This window comes from Choloepus didactylus, chromosome 8, assembly GCF_015220235.1.
Source record: "Choloepus didactylus isolate mChoDid1 chromosome 8, mChoDid1.pri, whole genome shotgun sequence".
NCBI classification, from domain to species: Eukaryota; Metazoa; Chordata; class Mammalia; order Pilosa; family Megalonychidae; genus Choloepus; species Choloepus didactylus.
This window is the reverse complement of record NC_051314.1, coordinates 5,013,109-5,028,555: the sequence shown is the minus strand read 5'-3', so window position 1 is coordinate 5,028,555 and position 15,447 is coordinate 5,013,109. Positions and strand designations below refer to the sequence as shown.

Here is a 15,447-nt window from a genome sequence, read left to right as displayed (position 1 = left end):
CAATACCAGTAATTTGTCCCTATTAAAGAGCAAACGTGCAACAACAAAGCAGGCTCAAACCAACAGCAGCAGACACATCCTTGTGCCTCCAGATAAACAAGCCCGGCCATCAATTACCTGAACACAAGGTGCCCCCGAGTGAAACAGAAGCCAGAACGTTCCTGGGCTTCCCACACCCCTCCCCAGCTCTCAGCAGCACCTGCTGGGAGGAACCCCAAGGGCTTGCAGCCCAGAAATCCAGGGAGTCAGGGCGACAGAGAAACAGGGCCGCTGAGTGGGCCTGGCTGCAGGGTGGGGGCCCAGGCAGTGCCAGGAGCTGGAAACAGGAATCGGGGGCGCAGGCTAGCAGCCAGGGAAGCCAGGCCCTCCTGCGAGGAAGGCGGCCGCGGGCCCAGCGAGGCCCCTGGATGGGCCTTCAGGGGACAGAGCTGTTCCCTCCGGCCCAGCCCAGCTCACGCTGCAGCCTCCAAACCGCCAATGAGGAATGTGAAGGGGTCACCATTCCTAGGCCCCAGTCTCCCCGCCCAGGTGTCCTGGGGTCAGCCCCTTCCAAAAGAACTTCACTGAGACTCTTCTTAAATGCAAATTCCACTGAAAGGCTCTAGGAAGCCACTGCCCCCGTGGTGGGCTGGCTCACCTTGGAGGGGCTGTGTGTTTGGGGGCAGCTGCCCTCAAGCCCTGTGAAGGGCTCACCGCCCACTCACGGCAGCACCCCACAGTGTCCTCGTGGCCGTAGGAGATGCCAGAGGGAGTCATCCCAGGGACCCCACCTGCGTGGGGGGGGAGGCCCAGCTGCTACTGGATGGGGGAGCAAGAGAAGCCTCAGAGGCCGAGGACCGCCCCAGGCCTCGAGCCCCCATCAGTGGGGGACCCCCACCCAGCAACTCCAAGTACACGAACATTGCCACTGCCGGGGACCCCTTAGCAAATAGCTGGTGAAGCATTTTCTTTGGGGAAAAAGGATCAAATATTGGCCCAGACATCTATTAATTTGCAACTTACACTGCAACTGCTGAGGCACAGAAATACAGGGATTTTTTTTTTTTTTTCTGGTTAAATATTTGCTAAGAAAATTCCAGTCCAAAATTTCAAGAGACTGATTTAGCACGACATTCAGAGGATAAAACACACATGGTTTTAGATTATTAACCAGCAACTCTGGTGGAAGAAGCATTTGAGAAAAAAAAATCATACGGCCCTGCCAGAGGAAATACATCTTTTAGCAAATAAGGAAAATGCGTGTTTTGGCATCCTTTCTTTTCTTGTCTTTATTACGTCTTCAGTGGTTTTCTAGAGTTGAGTATTTTATTTCTTTCGGGCCTCTTTTCCCCCCACATCCAGATGGTGGAATTAGTTTCCAGTATTACAAAGAGCAAAACAAAAAATCTCTCCTCCTCGCATTTGGAAGACAAGCCCGGATCTGCTCTGCAGCAATTCTGCGGCCTTTGTTGGCGGTTCCCCACCTTATTCTTTCCCCCGAAACTAATGAGCTGTGGGACCATTTTGAAGCCAGTGAGCGAGAAGATTTGAGCAGACTCAAAAACTCAATTTGGAGGGAAGGCGGCCCCCGTGCTGGCAGGCTGCAGGCGGCTCCTGGCTCATTACCAAGGGAGCCTGAAGAGAGGGGAGCAGCGCAAGTGAAGCTGAAAATAAAATCTGGCGGCTGACACCTCCACTTTCAAAGCGCAGCCCACGCTGAGCGTCACCAAATGGCTCAGAGGTGAAAGCTGCACCTCGAACCCAAGGCCGCCGAGAAGCCTGCATTTAAATCCCCATCGCACACTGCACCTTCTGCAAATGCCAGGTTCATCCAGAATCTTCTCAAGAAGACTGCATTTAAATCCCCATTGCACACTGCACCTTCTGCAAATGCCAGGTTCATCCAGAATCTTCTCGAGAAGACTGCATTTAAATCCCCATTGCACAATGCACCGTTCTGCAAATGCTAGGGTCATCCAGAATCTTCTCAAGAGGCCTGCGTTTAAATCCCCATCGCACACTGCACCTTCTGCAAATGCTAGGCTCATCCAGAATCTTCTCAAGAGGCCTGCACTTAAATCCCCATTGCACACTGCACCTTCTGCAAATGCTAGGCTCATCCAGAATCTTCTCAAGAGGCCTGCATTTAAATCCCCATTGCACACTGCACTTTCTGCAAACGCTGGGCTCGTCAAGAATCTTCTTCTGAGCAAATTTAGGTCTGAGAACTTCCAGGCCCATGCTGGACCCTCTAATGGCCTACAGGTCAGACGAGACCTGAAGCTGTCCACATCCACTCTTGGGTGGTGACCTCACAGTTCTCTGGCTTTGCGAACCACAGTATGGGTGACAGCTTTCTTGTTTTTATTTTCTTAAACTGATGAGGCTTCTCACGGCCCACACTAGTCGGCAATGAATAGGTTATGACGTTTCAGGTCCCGCCATGTGGAATGTCCTCGGAGGTACGTCCCGGGTGGACGCCCCACCACCACCACCAGAGCATCTGTTCTGGAAGGCCCGCGCCTGACCGCTGCCCACGGGAGGCGCTGTCCACCGTCCCAACACCTGCTCGGCATCAACCACAAGTGTGGCCATGACCCCGGCCCTTGCACCAACTCCACAGAATCCCCTCCCCTTCACACGGGTGCACCCCTACACATGCACACACACACTCCCTCACACCCTTCCTGAGGTCCCAAAGCACAATGCCCGGTCCAATTTCTTGCATTGGAGCCTTCAGGGCAAATTTGAACACATGGAAAAGATTAATATCCAATATTCTGTTATTAAGTGGTTAAGACATGACTTAAAAGTAACAAATTGGATTTTCCTCTCAGAGTACCCCAAGGGTCCTGGAAAGGATATCCACGTTCTCTCGGTAATTACTGCGGCGCTCTACATTTACGATTCGATTATAATTAAAAATTATTTGGTATAATAAGTCTTTCTAAAGATTCTAATCTGCAACCTAAACTCAAAGCAACTCTAATTAAAATTGTCGTCACTCATTAATTCAACAAATATTTGAAGCTCTCCGTGTGCCAGGCCTGTTGGTGGAACGCCAAGGAGAAAAAACACACAGTCCTGCCCTCAAGGCATCCTTAGCCTGGTGGGGGTGACAGACAAAGACAAGTGGGGATGCCATGGTGGGGGGGGGGTGCTGGGTGCCGGTGGAGGCGTGGGGGGAGCTGCCCTGAGTGGCACCCTCTAGGAGGGGGCAGTCCTGTGGGAGAGAAGAACAGGATGGGGGTGTGGGAAACAAGGCCAGCCCTGGTGGGTGCCTGGCATTTCCCACCTGTCTCCTCCCTGAGCCGTGTGACAGTGGGCGCTGCCCCCCGACGGCACTTGGAGGCTGCTTATTAGGCAAGCCCTCACCCTCCCACTCAGCAGCCGCACGGGCAGGGAAGGCGAGGGGTGGCCGCGGGGACACAGCGGACAGTCAAGGAGGCTGAGCACCAGCGGGGCTGGGGGCGTGGCTGCGGAGTCCTGCTCCCCGGCCTCTGACCGCAAGGCCCACCCCACGTGCCAACGTGTGTGACACAGGAGGACGTGATCCACCAGGCGCACGGGGCAGCAGGAAGCCGGGCTGCGGGGAGGGGGCACGTGTGCATACGTGCGTGCATGTCTGCCATGTGTGCATGGTGCCCGTGCATGTGTGGTGTGTGTATGACATGTGCCAGTATGCATGTGTGTACATCCCAGAAACAGCACGTTCTGCCGGAAAGCAGCAAACCAGTGCTTTGTGCTGTGGCGTCTCTCCGGCATGTGGAATGTGGGGTCACGGTAGCAGGAAGGGTAAATCAGCTCAGATCCGGCACCTCCAAATGCCCACACCCACAGCCAGGGTCAGACTGATTTCCTGCCAGCCGTACAGACTGACTGAAAAAAATAACTGCCAGCCTTTTAATCCTTCCTAAGCGAATAACTGTTTTTGGTTTGTAACCCGTCTGCTTGGCCTTGGCTTGGAACTGTTAACCAACACACTGCCACTGCCCCAAATTCTTCCAGTCGTCACTACCCAAAATGCCAACTGGTGACTCCGCCGGGGGCTGCATCTTCCTGGCTCGGTGGTGCAGGGGCCAACGTGCTTTCCGACGGAGGGTCAGCTTTCCCCCCACCCCACTCCGAGTGAACAGTGAGAGGTAATTCGTCACCACCACGCTGAAGCGGTGACTGGCGCCCGGGAGAAGGCAGCCCGAGCTCTGGGGCACCAGAGGGGCAGCTGCTGCTGAGGATCCGAGGGTCCTCGGCGGCCCCAGCTCGCCCCTCAGCTCTGAGGCACCCCTGGGCCCACAAAAACCAGTGCGGGCAGGAAGCTGGGCTCTCTTCACTGCTCCCGAGAGTGGCTTTCCCTCCTTCCAGGAAAATGTGTGCTTTTCCCACGCCCTGCGGCCTCCAGGTTCCAAGGATGCAGGCTTCCCAGCTCCGACATGCAGACCAGGCCGGGCACTGCCGGGACAGGCTGTGTGTGAGGCAGGCCCGGGCCCCTCCGCCCCCTCACCCCACGGCAACACACTTGCCAGGCCCACCTCACTCGGCTGCTGAGACTCCCATGGGGCACTTTGTGACAAACGACTTTGAGAAGTGCAAAGAGCTACGCCACCGCCTCACGCCCTCCAGCAGGGCTAGCATTAAAAAATCAGAAAATAACAAGTGCTGGCGGGGATGCAGAGAAACTCGGAACTCTGGGGCACTGTTGGTGGGAATGTAAAACGGTGCAGCCGCCGTGGGAAACTCTGGTGTTTCCTCAGAAAGTTAAACACGGAGTTAACACACGACCCAGAAATTCCACATCTAGTATATGTCTCAAAATAACTGAAGGCAGGACTCACACAGACACCTGCACACCAGTGTTCAACACCGCGTTATTCACAACAGCCGAAAGGTGGAAGCAATCCGAGTGCCCACCACAGATGAACGGAGAAACAAAACATTTATTTTTTTTAATAAACTCATACACTGAAATTCTCTTCAGCCATAAAAAGGAATGAAGTTCTGACAACACAGATGAACCCTGAAGACATCAGGCTGAAAGAAATAAGATAGGCGCAAAAGGAAAATTATTTTAAGATTTCACTTAAATGAAACACCTAAAAGAAGCAAGTTCATGGAGACCAAGCAGGTTACACGAGGCATGAGGGGTGGGAGACGGGGAGTGATTGGGAAATGGGGACAGAGTTTGGGATGGTGTGATGGAGAAGTTTTGGTGATGGGTGGTAGTGAGGGTGGTACATCATGAATGTAATTAATGCACTGAATTGTACACTTGAAAAGTGGTTAAAATGGGTAATTTAGCATTATATATAGGTTACTACAATAAAAAGTTTTAGGGAGGAAAAAAAAAAGAGCTACACACATCCAGGAGGCATTTCCACCTGCAGTGGAATCTGGGGGCCCCGGGCTCCTCAAGCCAGAAGACACCCTCAGACTCTTAGGGTCCCACAGGCTAATTTCCATCTGACGAGACAGGAGCCGAGAGGAATTTTTCCAGGGTCACCTGGAGAGGTTTCAGCAGAGCTGGGAGGAGGACCTGGGCTCCGGCAACTCCCTACCAGGCCCCATGGCCTCTCTCCAAATGTGTCCGGTCCTGAGCCTGTTTCTGTTACAGTAAGGGACAAAAAAGAAAGATGTGACCTTTGTACTCTAGGGCCATGACTTTTTCCTCCAAAGGCACTTTTTAGTCATAACGTAGGAGTGAAACACAGAGAAACGCAGAGTTCACCCTCGTGTGGCCTTGCCGTGGCCGCCCCAGCCAGCCTGCCACCCCTGCAGATGGGGGAGAGGGTAGAGCCCCTACAAACAAGAGACAAAGCCACACACCAGCTCCCCTGGCCCCCGCCCCTCACCAGAGGAGGCCTCAGATTCACTGAATCCTGCCCCCCACAAAGACACATTCAAGTCCTGCACCCGGTGTGGGGAAGCGGTCCCATTTGTAAAAGGGATCTGTGAAGACGCAGCTAGTTCAGATGAGGCCAAACTGAGTATCGGGTGGGCCCAGGTCCAGTATGACCAGAGGCCTTAGGAATAGAGGAACTTTGGACACAGTCAGCAGGCGACAGACGGAGACAGATGGCGACGAGAGGGAAGCAGAGCCTGAAGCAGGCTGGCCAGCAAGCCACCACCAGGAGGCCGCTGATTTTGGGGAGTGCACGGCCTTGCCGACACATGGGTGCTGGACCCCAGCCTCCACAGCTGCACAACCACAAATGCCGGCTCCTGAAGCTGACCAGCCGGTGGTATTTGTTACAGCAGCCCCGGCCGACTGAGACACCGCCGTTCAAGTTAACAGGCCCACACCTCACGGGGCGCCCGGCCTGGCCTGGCACTGCCCCGGGCGCTTCAACCCCAGCCTCCGACGCTCCGCTGGGGCAGGCTCCATTTTCCTGGTTTCACACACAGGCCTCGGAGGGTGCAGAGGCCAAGTGACGTGCCCAAGGTCAGCTGTCTGGTTACCGATAGGCCCAAATGCAAACCACATCCCTCCAGGGGCTCCAGCCCTGTGTATGCCACCCACCACACCCCCTGCCCCTTGCATGGGGGGCTCCCCAACACCCCCCGGGGTTGGCAGACATGACCCCACCACCTCAAATCCACACTGGGTAAATTTTCTAAAGCCGAGTTTCTCGCCTCAGCACTAAGGACATTTTGGATTGGACAATCCTTTGTTGTGGGGGGCTGTCCCACGCATTGTAGGGGTCTAGCACTAGCTGCCAGTAGCACTCACCCCCAATTGCAACAACCAAAAATGTCTCCAGATATTTCCAGCTGTCCCCTGGAGGACAGAATTATCCCCGGATTGAGGACCACTATTCCTACGAAACCCAGCCAAAAGTCTTTTTTAAAAGCCTTTCTTGTAAAGTAGCAAAATGGAAAAAAGAAGACATTCTTATTCTTGTTAATATTTGCAGCAAGAATATTCTCCAGGTTTTGCTGGATGCCTCCTTCACCAGCACCTTGTACGTGCCCAGCGTAGTGCTGGCAAAGTCAAGTTAAGACACACACAGAGCAATCAGCCTGATGGGCAACCGGATAGCTTGGAGGTGGAGGAGAAGGAAAGGAGCAGTAAGGACGCTGCAACCAGGTTGGCCAAAGCCGCACATCCGCCCCAGGCCCCAGGCAGATCCAGGGGCTCGGCTTCCCTTTTCTAGTCGCCGCTCCAGGGGCGAGGCCAGCCGGCATGTCCAACGCTGCCAGGCAGACAGACCTCTGTGTTAAAGGCTCGTCAGGTGCTCCTTCCGGGTCCCTGGTTTCAAAACAGAACTTCCACTCCTCGTTATAAAATTCTCCTTTAAAACGTGTCGGCCACCCATGCTCTCAGTTACGTCTTTATTTGCATGAACTGGCACCATGGAGCACGTGTAATTTTTCATGCAGAGACATAGTCTGTCCTAAGTCCCAGCACAAAGTCTCCCTGGCCTAAGGACAACCATGGGCAGAATTACCTGGCTACTTCTGTTCTCCACGAAACTTACCCCTTGGTTTGCAGAACCAGTAGCTTGTGTTGAGGCCTATCCTGATGTATTTTCTTCCAGATTAGAAATAGGCTCCTGGTCATAGGATGGAAAATTAAAAGGTAGACAAAATGAACAGGAAAATATTATTTTTTTTCTGGGGGGATGCTATGAGAGTAGACTAGCCCATATCCTTTCAGCCAGCCTGGCAGGGCCTGGCCTCTCTTCTGCGGGCATCCTCTCTCGCCCAGGGAGTGTGGGTTTCTGGAGGTCCCTCTATTTAGAAGCTTTACTGAGGCCCAGGACTTGTTCAGAGACAAAGCAATAAACTGAAGGGGGACGTTATCATCTGACTTCCAGCCCCAGGTGCCAAGGAGCCTGGGAGAAGCACCACTGACAGCCCCTGTCCCTGGGCGCAGGGCTGCGGGTCTGGGTGCGGCTCCCTGCAGCTCCAACACGCCCACCAGCGTGGGGCCGAGGCCCCTTCCTCTCCCAAGCTGAGCCACACACCTGCTGCAGGAATCCTACACCTCACGGCCTTCTTCCTGAGTTAAGTCCTGGGGCGGCTCCTCCATCTCCAAGCAGCATCCTGGAGTCCTGCTCCCTGCTGCCTTTGCAGAAAGAGCACGTGCAAAGGCAGCAGGGTGGGGGGCTTAGAAAGAAGACCCCTCCCCAGCTTCTCCGTGCTTATAGGGATTTGTTTTTCACTTTTGCAAGATGACAACTTGGGAATTCTGCTCTAAAAGACGAGATATACGCCCATATACAAGGACACATACAGTGCCTGTGTTAGATACGCTGACCTCCAGCTTGACCTCTTGGGGGAGAAGGGGATAATTAGTTGGAAACAATGGGGCAGCCCAGCAGCCACATCACGAAGATCGTGCTGGGCAGACAGTGAGGCCGGCGGTGGCATGCCATGCTCGTTGCCATGGTAACTCCAGGGGAGGAGGAAGCGGACGGCCTCCCCGATGCACTGGCTCCAGTGGAGACCGTACAGGGGAGGGAAACATGTACATCTGCAGCCACAACCCATCTCTCTGGCACATCCTGACACAATCACTATCACATTAATTCTTTAGACCTCAACATGTCTTATCCTTAGCTGTATTAAAAATCGAGACGTCACAGATCTCTTCGTGGAGATTCTGTCTGTGTTATCTGGGTCTATTCTGTTATAAATCTCTCCTAACTGTGACAGGAGCAGAGTAGAGCCTACTCATTTGGAAAAGTGCCTAGGCCTCACCACCATTTCAGTGGCTAATAGGACAGCAGTAGGTGTAACTGAGAAAAATACTGCAATCACCTCCCAAGAACAAGCCTGCAGGAAGCCCATAAACAGCTTGTGTAATTCTGCAACTCAGACCACATTCCCCATGGGAACTATGTGATCCACGATGGTTACTTCCACCAGCTAAGCTACAGCAGGTTTCTGTAAGAAGGGGTTGGGGGCAATAGTGCACTTAGAACTTGTGTATCGCTGGCTCACCCATGAGAGGGGGCACATGCCAAGGGCGGAGCAACAAAGCATCCCTGACTACCCCTCATGTGCTGTCTGACATTTGTTAGCTACTATTGTAACAGAGGTCAACCTAATAGGGGATGGTGACCCCGAATGTGAGTGTCCCTGGAACCAGTAAGAATCCAACATAATTCTCTCTGAAAGAAGACAATAGCATCCTGGGCCATGTGTTATTTCTACACACAATTCTGAAATACAATGTCCAGCACACAATAAAAAATAACCAGACACACAAGGAGACAAGATAATCTGAAAGAAAATCAACAGATGCTCTGAGACAACGAGAAACAGACCTGTAAAGGAGTTATAAAACCCCGATTTCAGAATTGCTATGCTCACCATGATGAAATAGATAAAAAGTCAAAACTGAAGATTTCATTAGGGATCAGATAACCAGAGAAAAGGACATGGCAGATCAAAACAGTAACCAGATAGAAACACAATAACCAAAATTAAGAACTCAGTAGATGGGTTTAAGAATTATTAGATCAAGCTAATAAGAAAGTTAGTAAAGTGGAAGATAGGCCAAAAGAAACTATTCAGAATGAGGCATGTTCAGGCACAGAATCAGTCCTCATGGAGCACAATTCAGCTCTGGGACTTCTTTATTTGTTCCTTATTTCTTGACTGGTCACACTGTTAAACTGTGCTGGATCTCCTTTCTGGGCTCTCTAATTGCTTCTGCTGGCCTATTTGATTATCCCTGTACAACAGCCTTTCTCTCTTCATTACAGCGGCTTTATAATAAGCCTTGACCTCCAGCAGAGCCACTCCTCCCACCGTGCTCTTCTTCAAGATCACGTTGGCTAATCTTGGCCAATTTTATTTCTGTAAAAATTTTAGAATCAGAGTGCCAATTCCCCACCCCACCCCTCAAATACTGTGGGTTTTGATTAGGACAGTACTGAATTTATACAATTTGGGTAGAAATTACATATTTACAATATTGTTTTCTAACCCATGGACATAGTCCCTCTTTCTTTATTTTCTCTTAATAACATTTTGTAGTTTTCCATCCATCTTTTAATGGATTTATTTCTGGTTATTTGATATTCCCATGCTGTTGTAAATAATATATTTAATTTCATGTTACGTTTGTCGCTGGTACACAGAAACATTTGATTCCGTACATTAAGTATCTGGCAATACTGCTGAACTCATTTATTACTCTAACAATTTATTTGCATATTCTTTGGGATGTTCTTTGTATTTATTCATACCACTTGTGAATAATGGCAGTGCTATTTCTCCCTTTCTAATGTCTATACCATTTTCCTCCATTGTTTTCCTGCATAGGTGAGGACTTCCACTACTCAGCATCCGATACAGAGCCTGGTATATAACAGAAACTAGACGAATACTGAGAGAATAAATAAATCAAGTTTTTGCAAACTGCCAGAAGTGAGCAAACTCATTAAAAACAACAAGGGTCATCATGAGTTTCTGGACAAGAGTTAGTTCTTGGACTTCATGCCAAGGAATCCTAATCCTGCCTGTAAATAAATGCACAGAGGCTGCACAGGATCTGAGAGAAGAGGGGGGAAACACTTGACTACAAAATAAGACAAGAAAAAAAAAAGGAGAGCAAAAATAACTGAAAGGAAGAACAAATACTGACATAATTTGCTATCAATATGACAGCTCTCCTGGAAAAAGTAATTGAAAAATTACTCAGAACTTGATAAGGTGACTAGACACAAATTCACTAGTTAAAAATTCATTGTTTTCAGCACCTAGCAAGAGCCAATAGAAAATGTAATGAAAAAAAAATTATTTTCACAACAGCAACAAAACTCATAAAATCCCTAAATATGAGCCTAAAATATAATCTGTACCTGCAGAACACGATTAATTTTACTAAAGGACATCAAAGATGACATTAAGAGATAGAGAAACATACCATGGTTCTAAACAGAAAGACAGTATTGTAAAGCTATCACTTCTGCCCAAAGTAATCTATAAACATAATGTAATTCCCCACAAAATTCCTACAGGATTTAAAAAAAAATTCAGCAGACCTTTAGTAGGCATTTATCAAGTTCACAAAGAGGAGAAAATCCATGAGAATCATCCAAGAAAATTATGAAAAGGAACAATGAGAGGAAATACACCCCACTGGTTTTCAGATGATGCTAGAATATGACAGTAATGGATGGAGGGGTGGGTGGGTTAAGAACAAACAGACGCTTGGGAGAGAGGAGCAGCTTTCCCTTTCTCGTGGCTGTGGGAATGTAGTCCTGATACAGGTGCCATTTCAAGGAGGGCATTTCTAACAAAGGACAACTGGGGGTGCTAAGCCTCACCACAAATTAACTCTATACGTTAGAGAACTATACATTGTGAGAAAATACGATAAAAATAACAAAGCAAAACATGGGATAAAGTTATATGGAACTGCAAAGTGGCTCCAAAGGGCCGAAATAATCTTGAAAAAGAAGATCAGGGTTAGAGGACTCACACTTTCTGATTTCAAATTGTATTACAAAGGGACAGAAATCAAAACAGTACAGCACCGGCACAAAGACAGACAAAACAATCAGTGGAACAGAACTGAAAGTCTGGCAAGAAACCCACACATTTATGGGCAGTTTTTTTTTGACAAGGGAGCCAAATACATGCAGTGGGGAAAGAGTCGTCTCTGACATACGGTGTTGGGAAAACTGGATGTCCACATGCAGAAGGAAGTTAGAGCCCTGCCTCAGACTCTATACAAAAACCAACTCAAAATGGACCAAGGACCTAAATATAAGAGCTAAAACTATAAAACTCCTAGACCATAATATAGGGGAAATCTTCACCTGTGATTCAGCAAAGGATCCTTAAATATGATACCAACAGCACAAGTAACAAAAGAAATAGATAAATCTGATTTCATCAAAATGTAAAACTTCAGTGTATTGAAGGAATTTATCAAGAAAGTGAAAAGGCAACCTACAGAATGGAAGAAAATAGTTTCAAACCATGTATCAGATAAGAGTTATTAATATCCAGATTATTTAAAGAACTTCTACAGTTCAACAACAAAAAGACAAACCACCCAACTTAAAAATGGGCAAAGGACTTAAATAGACATTTCTCCAAAGAAGATAGATAAATGGCCAATAAACACATGAAAAGATGCTCAACATCATTAGCCATCAAAGAAATTAAAACCACAGGGAGATAACACTTCACACCCAGAAGGTTGGCTATTATTAAAAAAACAGAAAATAACAACTGCTAGAGAAATGTGGAGAGACAGGAGCTCTAGTGCACTGCTAGCAGGAATGGAAAATGGTGCAGCCACTGTAGGAAGCAATGTAGCAGCTCCTTGAGAAGTTAAATTTAGAATTACCATTTGCTCTGGCCATATCACTCCAAGGTATACACCCAAAGAGAGTGAAAATAGGGTCACAAACAGACACTTGCACACCAACATTTATAGCAGCATTATTCACAATAGTCAAAAGCTGGAAACAACCCAAGCATCCACCAACAAATGAATAAATAAACATGTGGTGCCACACACAATGGAACACACAATGGAGTATTACCTGGCCATAAGAAAGAATGACGTTACGAGACATGCTGCAACATGAAGAACCCCGAAAACATTATGCTCAGTGAAATAAGTAAGGCACATAAACATATAAGTTGTATGATATTACTTACAAGAGATGACCAGACATTGCCAATTTGCAGAAATAGAAAGTAGCTTATCGGTTATGGGGGGGGGGGGGGGGACAGGGGGCACTGAGTTTGTAAAATTTTTAAAAATGTAAAATAAATAAAATAAATATCCCACCAAGATTTTTTGCAAACATAGACAATAGTATTCTAAAATTCATAGGGAAAGGCAAATAAACTAGAAAAGCAAAACTTAAAACAATTTTTGGAAAAAAAGAAGAAAGCGGGAGGTTTCAATCCATGCAAACCCAAGATCCATTATCGAGCTACAGTAATTGAGACTTGAGTCGTGTTTAGGAGAGACAGACACACAGCTCAACGCCACGCAACAGAGAATCCACAACTAAACCCACCCAATTATGCCCAACTGATTTCTGACAAAGGTGCAAAAACAACTCAATGGAGGAAGAATAGCTTTTTTCTACAAATAGTTTCTAGAGCAATTGGACATTCATAGAGAGGGAGAAAATACAGGTTTCAATCTAAGGGAGGAAAAACAAAACAAAGCATGGGAGACATCTATAATCCTGGGGTTGGAAGCTAGACCCAAAACCAGAAACCAGAAGGGAAAAGGATGAGGCAGACCCCAGAAGATGCGCAGGAGGCCCCACAGCTGAACAGAAGCACCACCTCAAAAGAATCAGAGAACAGTCTGTTTCTGACCTATCAGATCGGCAAACTTTTCAGATCACGATAACATCAAGCTTGGGGGGACACAGATTAACAAGCTCATGTGCTGGGGCACAGGGATGCCAGTTAACGGAGCCTGGTTAGACGGCAACTTGGAAATTCAATCAGAACAAAAACACCACGTACCCTCGGATGCAGCCAATGCATGTCTACGTATCTATTCCCAAGAAACCTGGGCCTGTGAACGCAATAATCCGTACCCCACAGCAAGAAAAGGGAAGAGTCTACACTTCTGCTGATCCCACTACTAAACAATACCCTGCAGTGATTTTTAAAAGTACCGGGTCAGCTGCCCGCCTGCTCCCGGCTCCCTCCGCCCTTGACTTGTCACCGTCCGGACACACCTTGGAACCCCAAAGCCCGAGGTGTCAATGCCTGCAGGATCTGCCCCGTCAGCGTCCCTCTGGGTCCTCCCGGCCCCTAGGACATGAAACCCTCCCCCAGCTGCAAGCCGTACCCCACCTGCCTCCTCCTCTTCCCCGGAACATGCCAGGCCGCCAGGAGTGATCCAATGGGCATTCCTCCTCTCCCCGGCTCCAAGGACAGGCACCGAGGCACCCTCAGGGCTCAGCCGTGACCTCTCCAGCCCCTGCACCCTGGATTATTTCCAGCCCTGACTCCAGTCTCTCTGCACCCAGAGCCTGCCCTGGGCTCCTTGCCCACAGCCCCGGGCTGCTCAGACAGGACAGGCCTGCAGGCCCCACAGGGCATGAGCAAAAGAAGAGTTAAGTCCAGCAACGTCCCCACGTGCAGTTGCCAGCATCACCCTTGGGTCTGTGCTGCCTGGTGGGGAGAACCCCTCATCTGGAGCTGCTGGTGCCCCTCCTCTCGGTGCCCGGAGATCACATTTACAGCAGCGGCGGTAACCATGGAAACGGACGGCAGGGCACAGGCAGGCAGTGGTGGATGGGTGACCACGGGGACAATGACAGGGGCTCGGCACTGGTTCAGACGGCCGGGTGGGCTGAATGGGGACCGAGCACAAAGGCCACTGACAAAAGGACCGCGCGGCTCCGGGAGCCCCCAGCGGGGTGTAAAGGACACCTATAACTGGTCACAAAAGAACAGGGGCCGGCGGCCCGCACCCGTGCTCTCCGACCCAGGAAATTTACAGCGGCCACTCCGCGGGCCTCTGGCGAGAGGAGGCCGCTAACAGTCGTCCATCCATCTTCTGGGTGACCTGTCAGCCTTTGAAGTCAGTCCCTAGAGACGAAACTCACCAAAGTGTCCCCCAGGCCCTGGTTTCGGAACACGATGGGGGATCGGCCTGGGACGCAGCGTTTCGTTGCCATGCCTGCCGCACCCGTGAATGCGCTGGCACTGTCACGCCCGGCTGCGCTGCCCTCGTGCACACACGAGGGGTACAGAGGGCGAGTCGGAGTGGAAATCAGCTGCTCGCACACCAGGCACTTAACATCGTTTACAGACACCCCCCCCCCCCCAAAGGCAGAACCAAAATGTTGTTTTTTTGACTAAGACATCGTCTTTTGAAATCTGACCATCTCGGATAAGAAATAACTGAGCACATCTGTCCATTAGCTGGGAGAGTAACTCACTGAAAAGGATTTCCAAACATTTTAGTTCATCCCCACTGGAACAGTCATGAGCTTCCCGGACAAGGAGAAAATAAAGAAATTAAAACAATCTTACTGTCCAGGGGAGTGCGGGTAGAGACCTGTGCAGCAACAACGCGCTGTCCCGAAGGAGTGGGGAAGCACGGCACATTTTCTGCCAACTACTCAGAAAACCATCCAACAGGAACAGGGTATTTCATCAGGAACTTTGCAGTCAAACTCTAGTGACGCGCGTGACAACAGCAACCCTTTCACAACCCCAATGGTGAGTCAGGGCTTTGCCACCACTTGTGAAAGGGGGTCTACCGTCCCCCTTTGTCGGAAGAGGAAACCAAGGCTCAGGCCGTTAAGAGACAAGTCAAGGCCACCAGGAAAGCGGCATCCAAACCTCACAATTGTAGCCTTTGCCCACCTGCCTTCCTCTAGCTTTTTTCCTTTAACTTTAATTCTGAACCACCGGGGCCAAAATCAGGAACAAGATGTTTTCGTCAAGAGTCCCCTCTGTGAGAGGCATACAGGCAGGGAAATGCTCACGCCGGGAGCTGGGGAGGGGGGTCCCTTCTCG

At 49.7% G+C, this 15,447-nt stretch overlaps 1 protein-coding gene and 1 long non-coding RNA gene across 2 annotated transcripts in view; both read right to left on the bottom strand.

Annotated features, from left to right (window-relative positions):
• Window positions 1-15,447, bottom strand: part of CELSR1 (cadherin EGF LAG seven-pass G-type receptor 1) — a 155,836-nt gene that overhangs the window by 116,407 nt on the left and 23,982 nt on the right. The window lies entirely within an intron of this gene.
• Window positions 5,350-14,094, bottom strand: LOC119541707. The gene is made up of 3 exons (XR_005218319.1): window positions 13,771-14,094; window positions 7,452-7,526; window positions 5,350-5,578 (listed from the first exon to the last, which is right to left on the bottom strand). It is a non-coding gene; the product is annotated as an uncharacterized LOC119541707 (long non-coding RNA).